General features: G+C 49.3%; 1 protein-coding gene across 1 annotated transcript in view; it reads right to left on the reverse strand.

Moving 5' to 3' along the window:
* ARHGAP12 (Rho GTPase activating protein 12) overlaps window positions 1-6,166 on the reverse strand; it is a 103,794-nt gene extending 97,628 nt beyond the window's left edge. Inside the window, exon 1 of the mRNA XM_052805717.1 lies at window positions 5,919-6,166. The gene's annotated coding sequence lies outside the window, so the exon portion shown is untranslated. The remainder of the gene's footprint in view (window positions 1-5,918) is intronic.
* Window positions 6,167-10,064: the final 3,898 nt, after the last annotated feature.

The following is a 10,064-nucleotide window of genomic DNA, read 5'->3' on the forward strand; positions in this document are numbered from 1 at the left end:
CCAGAGGGGTGCTCCAGGACAGAGGAACTGCCATCACTTTGGAGATCGGGTTGCAAGAGAGTTACTGTGAGATGCAAACAGTCCCTCTGCCTGATGCTGCACAATGAATTAATACTGCCCAGGACCACTTGTACAAGCTGAGTGGGATTTTTGGCACAGCAATTGCCTTAAAACTCTGGAATTCCTAATTGCCATCACAACCCTCTCATTGCATGACTGATGCTTGGTACGTGACACAGCATTAATTGTGCATTTCGATTCAGAAGTTGCAACTAATTACTGTTGTCCTGATGAGTTCGCCTATAATTCCTCCTGTTGGCACACACAGGGTTGGAAGGAACACATCAAAGATTTGATCTATCCAAGCCAGTCATTCAAGAAGTGTAAAATCGCAATGAATCTTAGGCAAGGAGAGCCAGCAAAAGGCTGAGGGCCAGCTGGAGGTACATCCCCCTGTCACGGTGTGAGAGTGAAATTCATACATGTGTTTGTCAAGTAGGAAGAGCAGATTCCGACACCCTGACTCGTTAACCTCGCACCTTTCCCGGCATCACACCCAACCTGGAGGTTTATCTAGCGAAACATGACTATGCGTAACACCGCTCCGAACAAGCTAATTTCCTAATTTTTAAAGAGGAACAGAGGCAGAGACTCCATCCTGGAAGGAGCGTGGCGGCCGGAGCGCGCCCACGCCTGCCGCGGGGCAGCTCGGTGGCGGCCGGGCGCCTCGGGCCCGGCAGCACGCTCCGCTGAGTCACCGCTCCTTGTAGCACCCCGGTGCCGTGGGGTCCTCCCTGCCGAACACCTCCGCCCGCACGCCGCCTCCTGCACCTCTGGAGCTACCCAGCCATCGGGCAATTAAGGTTATGGCTCTCCCACAGGTGACACACTGGTCGCTGTCGTAAACAGCCAGGAGCGCTGAAAAAGTGCCTGCGAAGCAAACGCAGCATCCCTAAGCGCCGGTGCCAAGTCTGGTATGTGCCTGTTTTGTGACAGGAACGGCGATGTGAGCCACAGCCTTGCTACCCGAGACCCGAACCTCCCGTTTAGTCTAAACATGCCCACGGCTGCCCGTGGCATCCATCAACATCCTGATTCAGGTTTGTGCCGTGGCTGCTGCTCACAGCCACCGAGGACGTGAGTCACCGGGGAGCGGGTGAGCCGGCCGGCTCCCTCCAAAGCACAGTGCCCTTTCCTGAGGTTTGGGGGTTGTTGTTTTTCTTTTAATATTCCCTTTCCTGTGGGCAAAGGCCTGCCCTCCTTTGCAAGGGGAAATAGGGAGGATTGGGACACAGCTCAGCTAGCGCAGCTGAATCGTACAGGTAGAGGCAAGATGTTGTGTCAGTCTGTTTCAGAGCAGTTTAAGAGGCAGACTAAGAGCAAGGTGCTTTAGCCTGAACACAGCCCTACCACCCCATCTCCTCCATCAGCATCTTAATTATTTAATGCCTAATTAATAACAGATATTCTACCTCTGCCACGAACATGCTATGAGAGTTTCAGAAAATCATTCTGTACCCCCATGTGCGATCTTTACACAGAAAAGAAGTCTGACCTCTGCAAAGTGTTTCATAAACTGGGAGCAATAAAAATGGTTTTCCCCCAGGAGCTGTTTTCCCTGTCTCGAGCAAGACTTTCCCAATATTTGTCTGCTTTTCATTTTTAAAAAAATAGTTTAAAATGTTTAGCAGTAAGAAGTGCCATTATAGAAACAAACTGTACAGAGTCTCCAACATGTGACAGTCTGTGGTAATCTCAGTGACAGTATTGCACACACATTAGCATACACATCAAATGAAAATAACATTTGAGAGAGGAACATACTCCACGTCACTCCCCCACAAGAATATTTCAGAGGGTAGGAGAGACCTGCAGCTGTTTGGAAAGTATTAGTCTCATTGCAGAGAGTCAATATTTAGTGACATATCTTTTTCCAAGTAAATTGGAGTACAGGACAAGATCTTCCTCTTTACTGCTGCTCTGGGGATGCTTGTGCAGAAAGAGAGGTGGCTGCAACCACCGATGCTACTTGACAGCGAGGTGCCTGAATTGCCAGCTGCCCCCTCTGTCTGCCCTGGTACGAGCAGCCGGTGCGGTGCTGCTGCCAGCAATGGCGGTACGACCAGCCACAGCGTGAGGATGACACACTGCATTTTCAGGGTGCTGCGTGCTCCTCAGCGAACGCTCACTGTGCTCCGTGGAGTGGGCAGCAAGTTCACAGCAGGGAGCCCGCAACGCAGGACTGTTGCAAACTCAGGCTCTGCCTTGGAAGTGGCCGTATTAAATAAACCATGAGCTTTTCTGACACTTGGCACCAGGCCCAATCTGCGCCGAGTTGGTTTATGCAGCTAATGCCCTGCTGGGGCAGGGTAGCTGCTCCCTTCCCGCCGGACAGAGAGATGCTCGCCCCTGGCTGCTCTGCTCCCTGGAGTGGGGGGATCTCCGGCCGCAGCCTCCCCGGGCACTGGTGGGGCTGCTGCTGACTTCAGGCTGTGTGGGCTGAGGCTGCATGTGCAATGGAGAACGGCCCTGCCTAACCCCACACTCATGGCGTAAACTGAATTAGCTCATTTCAGCTGGAGAGCATCCACAAGACTGCCTCTGTATCAAAGGATCAGCAGAATGTAACTGTCTCGAGGAATAAGAAATCCAAACATATATATACATGCATACATTCACACACATATGTGTACATACATATGCATTTTTACATATATACCTGAATAAATACTGCATACATTGTGTAGTGCTGTGAGTAGCCTGAGTTATTTGCTATACCAGACAGCAGTCAGCTTCTATCTGACTTTAATGAGTATTTGTTAATGCATGTGTATTAAATGAACACTGACTGAGTCAAATACAAATGATCATATCAGTAATATATACAGAAGATAAACCTAACTCCTCAGCTAAATGCATTGCCCTGCTCTCCTTCTCTGGCATTTTTAGGCTCCAAGCCTAGAAAACAATCCTGCTACAATCATCACACACGACTAGCTGCAAATATTGACTAGAGTCACAGGGATGATTTAGGCTGCAATGGTACCCTGTGATATTGTATTGGCTTTGTGTGGCAAGGTTTTGGTAGCCGGGGGGTTACAGGGGTGGCTTCTGTAAGAAGCTGCTGGAAGCTTCCCCTGTGTTCGAGAGAGCCCATACCAGCCGGCTCTAAGACAGACCCGCCGCTGGCCAAGGCCGAGCCAATCAGCGATAGTGGTAACGCCTCTGTGATAACATTTTTAAGAAGGGAAAAAAAGTTGGGACAGACAAAAACGGCAGCCGGAGAGAGGAGTGAGAACATGTAAGAGAAACAACCCTGTAGACACCAAGGTCAGTGAAGAAGGAGGGGGAGGAGATGCTCCAGGTGCCGGAGCAGAGATTCCCCTGCGGCCCGTGATGAAGACCATGGTGAGGCAGGCTGTCCCCCTGCAGTCCAGGGAGGTCCACGGTGGAGCAGATATCCACCTGCAGCCCGTGGAGGACCCCACGCCGGAGCAGGTGGGTTCCCGAAGGAGGCTGTGACCCTGTGGGAAGCCCGCGCTGGAGCAGGTTCCTGGCAGGACCTGCGGATCTGTGGAGAGAGGAGCCCACGCTGGAGCAGGTTTTCTGGCAGGACTTGTGACCCTGCGGGGGACCCACGCTGGAGCAGTGTGCTCCTGAAGGACTGCACGCCATGGAAAGGACCCATGCTGGAGCAGTTCGTGAAGCACTGCAGCCCGTGGGAAGGACCCACGTTGGAGAAGTTCGTGGAGGACTGTCTCCCGTGGGAGGGACTCCACGGTGGAGCAGGGGAAGAGTGTGATGAGTCTTCCCCCTGAGGAGGATGAAGCGGCAGAAAATAATGTGTGATGAACTGACCGTAAACCCTATCCCCATCCCCCTGTGCCGCTGGGGGGGTTTGGTAGAGAATCTGGGAGTGAAGTTCTGCCCAGGAAGAAGGGAGGGGTGGAGGGAAGGTGTTCTGAGATTTGATTTTATTTCTCATTACCCTACTCTGGTTGATTTGTAATAAAGTGAGTTAATTTTCCCCAAGCTGAGTCTGTTTTGCCCGTGACGGTAATTGGTGAGTGATCTCTCCTGTCCTTATCTCGACCCACAAGCTCTTTGTTATATTTTCTCTCCCCTGTCCAGCTGAGGAGAGGGAGTGATAGAATGGCTTTGGTGGGCACCTGGCGTCCAGCCAGGGTTAACCCACCACAGATATTTAACTTTTCAGCTAGCATTCATAACATCCCAATTACACAGGGGACACAGAAGAGATAGGTACCTACCCGCAAGATGAAAAGCCAGTGCAGGGAGCACGGCGTGCCCCAGGCAGCCGCTGCAATAGCTGCTGGGGAGGGTAGAGCCCAGTCCCGCTCCCCACGAGGGCTGAAACACTTCTTTGCAAATATTCTTTCTAATCCCATCTTCAAAAAAAAAGGGGAGGCTTTTCAGCTCTTTGAAGGTATATAGGAAGTGGGAGTAGGGAATCCTCTCTGTAGACCCATACATGAATCATGACTTTCTGTTTTGGTTCATCTAGGAGCTGGGTTTGGTCTTCATTGCTCCTACTTTCACCCACTGGTTTAGTGGTTAAAATAGTCAGCCAAGATGTGGGAAACCCTGGTCCAGCCCCTTCCTCCGCCCAAGGGCAGTTGCGTGCTCTCGCTGCCCTCTCAGCTCCACCTGTGGAAGCTCTCCCTTTTTTGTACGGAGTCCATAAATATTTATTGGGTCAAGTCAGAGTGAGTTTCTGGCCTAGAGGTCACCACTCATCATCAGAGGCAGAAAAGCCCTTTCCCATCCTCGCTCCTATAATTATTGAATACCAAATACTGAAATGTTCCCTCCAGCATGTTGCCTGCCACCAAGACTTCCTAATCTGGGTGTAAGAGGGGTCAGCACCTCCCCTCTCCCTGGCTGCGGTGGCCTGGGAGGGGACAGACATGTAGGGACTTTGATGACTGCGTGTGTGGAAAAGCAGGATGTAACAGAACTAGATCTTTACAAGGTCAGGGCAGGTTGCTGTGAATACACCTAAATGTTGGGTTATGATGTTGTCTGAGGCTCCTCTTAGATGTGTGCGGTGGTACATAATCACCACCAAGTCACTGCTGTAAAGATACAACACAAATTAAAATAAAAGCTGGTCTCATTAATCTTTTCTAAAATATCTGAGGTCTGTATGAGTCCAAAACTTCCCAGTGGACACTGAATTTTCTTTTGATGATCCTGCCAATGACACTGCCCTTTGCTAGTAGCAGCAGCAGGCAAACTCCTCTAGCTCTGCTCTGATAGACGCCCTAAGCTATGCTAATACAAGAAAATATTTGCTTGAGGTGAAAGGCTTTTCCCAGGATAGTGTTCAGGAAATGTAGGGGTAGGGGAAGAAATGAAATTGAGGAAAGAAAAGCTCTATACACCTTTATTCTTTTCCAGCCCCACACAACACCCACTTCTCTGAAGAAGTCCCCTTGACTTTCCCCCAACCACATGAGCCATTTTGTCTTTGAAATTCTCTTCAGGCACACTGGTTTTGTCTACTCTTACGGACATACTTTACTCTTCCATTTCTGCTCTCACCATATAAAATTGCACTCTTTACTACAATGCACTTGACTGGCTGAACTCGAAGCAAAGCATCACGAAGCCCATCCTTAACCACACGGCAGACTGGTCCTTCCCGCTGATGTTCTACCCACCACCTCGCCTCCCTAAATTTCTAAGCATTAAAGCAGCGAGGGACCTGCCCCGGCAGGGATGTGCGCTTCAACCAGCAGAAACCGATAACAGCAGAAGTATTTTGCTGTGTCAAATCCCTGGCAGCACCGTAGCTACATATTTTCCCGATGGTTATCTCCTTTCCCGGGGTGCTCTGTGGGTGCAGCCCAGGAGAAACGTGTTTCACAAGTCAGCGCCAACCCGCGCCAACTCACCCTTTTATTCGGCAGCAAGAAGGTCTTCGCATATCATCCAGCATCTCTTCCAGCAACCAGCCCTTGGTTTTACCCAGAGCGAAACGGAGACACAATTCACCCTCTGCCGCTGTCTGGGATGAGGCGGCGCGTCTTTCCTCTCCCCTCCCCGTGCCTTGCGCTCCTGCTTTCCCCTGGGCTCCAGAGGAACAATCCTCGCCTTGTTCCCGCTCAGTGACCTGGCGCTGGGATTAACACGCATGAGCGGCTGCATCATCTGCACAGGGAAAAAATGCCGGGGCTGCAGCCGGGCGTAAGTGGCCGGGGCACGCCTTTGCATCGGCCACTTATACCCAGCCGCAGCCATCCGCTGGATGGATGGACATTTAACATAACTCAGGAAAGACATTGCAAAAAAAGCCCCAATCCACCCTGTTTTTTGAGCAGGATGAAAAGAACAGGCTGATCTATGGGGTTTCTTGGGTGGAAAGGGCATCTGCAGGGAAAGCCTTGCACTGCATTGCTGGTGGGGCTGCAGGGAGGACTGCACAGAAGTAGGGGTCAAATAGGTGATATTTAGAGCAGCAGAGCCCCCAGATGACTTGCCCTCCAGCTGTGAGCTTGATTTCAATAATTAATAATAATAAATATAGGCCCTTTGTGGGGTATTGCCAAGAACCTCAGCCCTGCCTGAGGCTGTGTGCCCCAGGGAGACCTTCCCATGCCGGGAGTGGGACTTGGGGAAGGCAAGCGTCAACTGAGGAAACACGTCAAGGCCACCGAAGCGTTCTGCATGGATCACCAACCGGGGAGCTGATGGGAACAGTTTCCAGCCCCTACCTGGGGAGCTGTGAGGGGCCCCAGGGAAGGAGCCTGCCCTCTGCAATTTTCTCAGGGCTGTGCTCTCCAGCACTTCCAAAGGGCTATTTTTGTCAGCTGCTGAAAAGATGATGTCAAGGGTTGAATCTCTAGGAATTTTTTAGAAATACAGTTTATACCCATATGTAGTTTCTTGCAGACCTGAAAAAGGCAGGCAGCCGCAGCTGGATCTGACTTTCTGCTCTGGCTGGAGGCTGAGGGCGGTTCTCCACTTGCCTTGCTGGAAAGCCCTAAGGGAAAGCAAGGAAGGCAACAGCATCCACCCACTGCTTCATTTCACTGTCCCAGCATCACCATTTTCAAGTGCTAGCAGGATGCCGCTATTAGGCAGGTGTCGTGGTTTAACCCCAGCCAGCAACTAAACACCACGCAGCCGCTCACTCACTCCCCCCCACCCACTGGGATGGGGGAGAAAATCGGGAAAAGAAGCAAAACCCGTGGGTTGAGATAAGAACGGTTTAATAGAACAGAAAAAGAAGAAACTAATAACGATAATGATAACACTAATAAAATGACAACAGCAATAATGAAAGGATTGGAATGTACAAATGATGCACGGTGCAATTGCTCACCACCCGCTGACCGACACCCAGCCAGTCCCCGAGCGGCGAATCCCTGCCCCCACTTCCCCGTTCCTATACTGGATGGGACGTCACATGGTATGGAATACACCGTTGGCCAGTTTGGGTCAGGTGCCCTGGCTGTGTCCTGTGCCAACTTCTTGTGCCCCTCCAGCTTTCTCACTGGCTGGGCATGAGAAGCTGAAAAATCCTTGACATTAGTCTAAACACTACTGAGCAACAACTGAAAACATCAGTGTTATCAACATTCTTCACATACTGAACTCAAAACATAGCACTGTACCAGCTACTAGGAAGACAGTTAACTCTATCCCAGCTGAAACCAGGACAGCGGGATGAAGAAACACTGCTCCGAATGCTCTCGGAGCCAAACATCGGAGCTGGAAGCAGAGGAAAGAGCCATCCTGCAATGAAGGCCAGGTTACCTGCTAGTCCTCTGGTTCAGAGGTAACTTCTGCCTGAGTAGACATACCTGAGAAAATCTCTGATAAGAACAACTTGGCGGTGCCGACCTCACAGGGGTCTTTAGGCATCAGAATGCATATCATTTCACCTTAACCCTTAGGCACATTTCAGGAGTGCCTCTTGCCCCCAAGAGCTGGAGCAAGCCCTGCTGCCGTGGGCAGTGTTTGAGACCCCTGCCTGGCTGGGTAGCAGAGGGAGGGCTGTGAATATGTGCTCCATGGTGCCGTTCCTCCAGGGTCCATGCCCTCAGCCTGCCCGTGATGCCTACAGCCCAGCGGAGGATGGGAGCAACGCACAACCAGCAAAAAGGACTCTCGAGACACCATGTGCATCCATGTTATTCTCTTTCATGAGCTTCCACAGCAGATGTAGCTGTCAAAAGACTTTGTTCCTATCCATTATTTACTGTATCAAATTAGAAAACTCAGAATTGGTTACAGAAAAAAGAGTTATTGGCTGCTCAGTAATTTAAATGATCTGCTCCCCCTACTCCACTTTTTGTGGAGTTGAGATTTGAAAAAAAAAGTTCTGTTGCTATAGCTACCAAGATGAGCTTCCAGCCATGAGATTATGATCAATAAAACATGCCAGATGTGGCTCCAAGAGCTTTCATTAATAAAAAAAAACAAGTGTGATGAGAATCTTTAGAATAATTCTAGGGGACATGAATGAGATGCTTTTAAATAACTAATCTGATGAAAAGAAAAAAGCAACTAGCACCCGTAAGATTTTATCCCAAGCACCAGCTGAAGCATTGCTCTCACTGAGAACACATGCAGCAAAATAGCCTTTCAGAAACATGCAGGACATAAGCTGAGTGCAAATGAAAGGGGAACCCTCTGTTCTAAGAGGCTGCTGCTGGTCCTTCCCCTCCTGAAGAACTGCTGATGTGCAGAACAAAACCCTGGGGCAAGTCATAATAATGAAGGCTGAATTCCCTGTCCTTGCAAAATCTCTCTTTCTTTGCAAGTTGTCTCAAGAGCTCAGTATCTTGTTCCCTCTGGAGTATCTACCCATATGTATTATAAATTCAAAAGAAAGGTGCATTCACTGTTGGGCCTAATGAAGGCCCACCAGCTATGCATCCAGCAGGAGGGGACAAAAGCAGCAGAGAAGCAGAGAGAGGAACCTCAGAGCCAGGTCTTGCCTGAGTGCCAGCAGCTCCCTTCCCAGCAGCATGGCAGGGTGCTGAAGGGCTCCGGTCACCCTTCAGGCTTCAACAGCCCTTCGAATCTCTTTGCTGTGGATATCTGCTCTTGTCCGTTGGAGCTCTTTCACGTAACAGTTTCCAAACACCTCTGGGTCTGGTTCTCTACAGCCTTGCCTTAACCTAGGTTGCCAATCTCTGACCAAAGAACACGACAAAGCCAAACTCCACAGTTCGCCAGGCTGGCAGCCCAATCTCTACCAGCTTCATCAACCAAGCATATGAACCAAGGATCCTCTTCTTCATCTCCACACATACTTACGCTCCTGCACAGGTTCCAGTTAGAGCCAGATGAAGAGCAGAATGAAAATTTTTATTAAAATTGATTCATGCTTTTATACTTATTTTTATGTGCTTTGGATCTTTTTTTAACGTATATTCTCTCATTTCCCAGTTTCCAGCTAATTTTCAACAATGTGTCTCCAGGTTAATAAACTCATTCCAAGCTTTGACGGTGGATGCTTTGAGTCCCATTCGAATACTCTGCATCTCTGATTAGCTCATAACAGGCGAGGTACTTGTTTGCTGCCATATTGTCACTGAATTATCCTGCGCTGGAACTGGATGCCACTGTTTGTCACCATGGGAATGAAACATTAATTTAATGCTATCTGCATTTATTAGAGAGCAGGCCCATTGTACGGGCTGCCAAGGGAAATTGACAGTCCTCTACAATAATGAGCGTGGGGGGGAAAAATCCATTTCTCATCAGGAATGACTCTTCCTGCCTCTCTTGTGCTGCTCATGTGTCTGTGGATCAATGGAGATAAGTCAGCTGGAAACGAGAGAAAAATACAAAAATGCCTCAAAGCTTCATCTATGAGTGGATTTGATAATGATTCATCCACTGCACAGGTCTGACTTTCTGCATCTTATATCACTGTTTTGCAGCTCAAATAAAGATACCAAATTTTGTGACATTTTGAAGTATCTTCCTGAAAAAAAAGGGTTTAAGTAAGGAGTGGAAAATGCCTAGGAGAATATTCTGGTACTTATTCAGAAACATAATGTGCAGCTTTTCACAATATTTTAATG

Source organism: Harpia harpyja, chromosome 1, assembly GCF_026419915.1.
Source record: "Harpia harpyja isolate bHarHar1 chromosome 1, bHarHar1 primary haplotype, whole genome shotgun sequence".
NCBI classification, from domain to species: Eukaryota; Metazoa; Chordata; class Aves; order Accipitriformes; family Accipitridae; genus Harpia; species Harpia harpyja.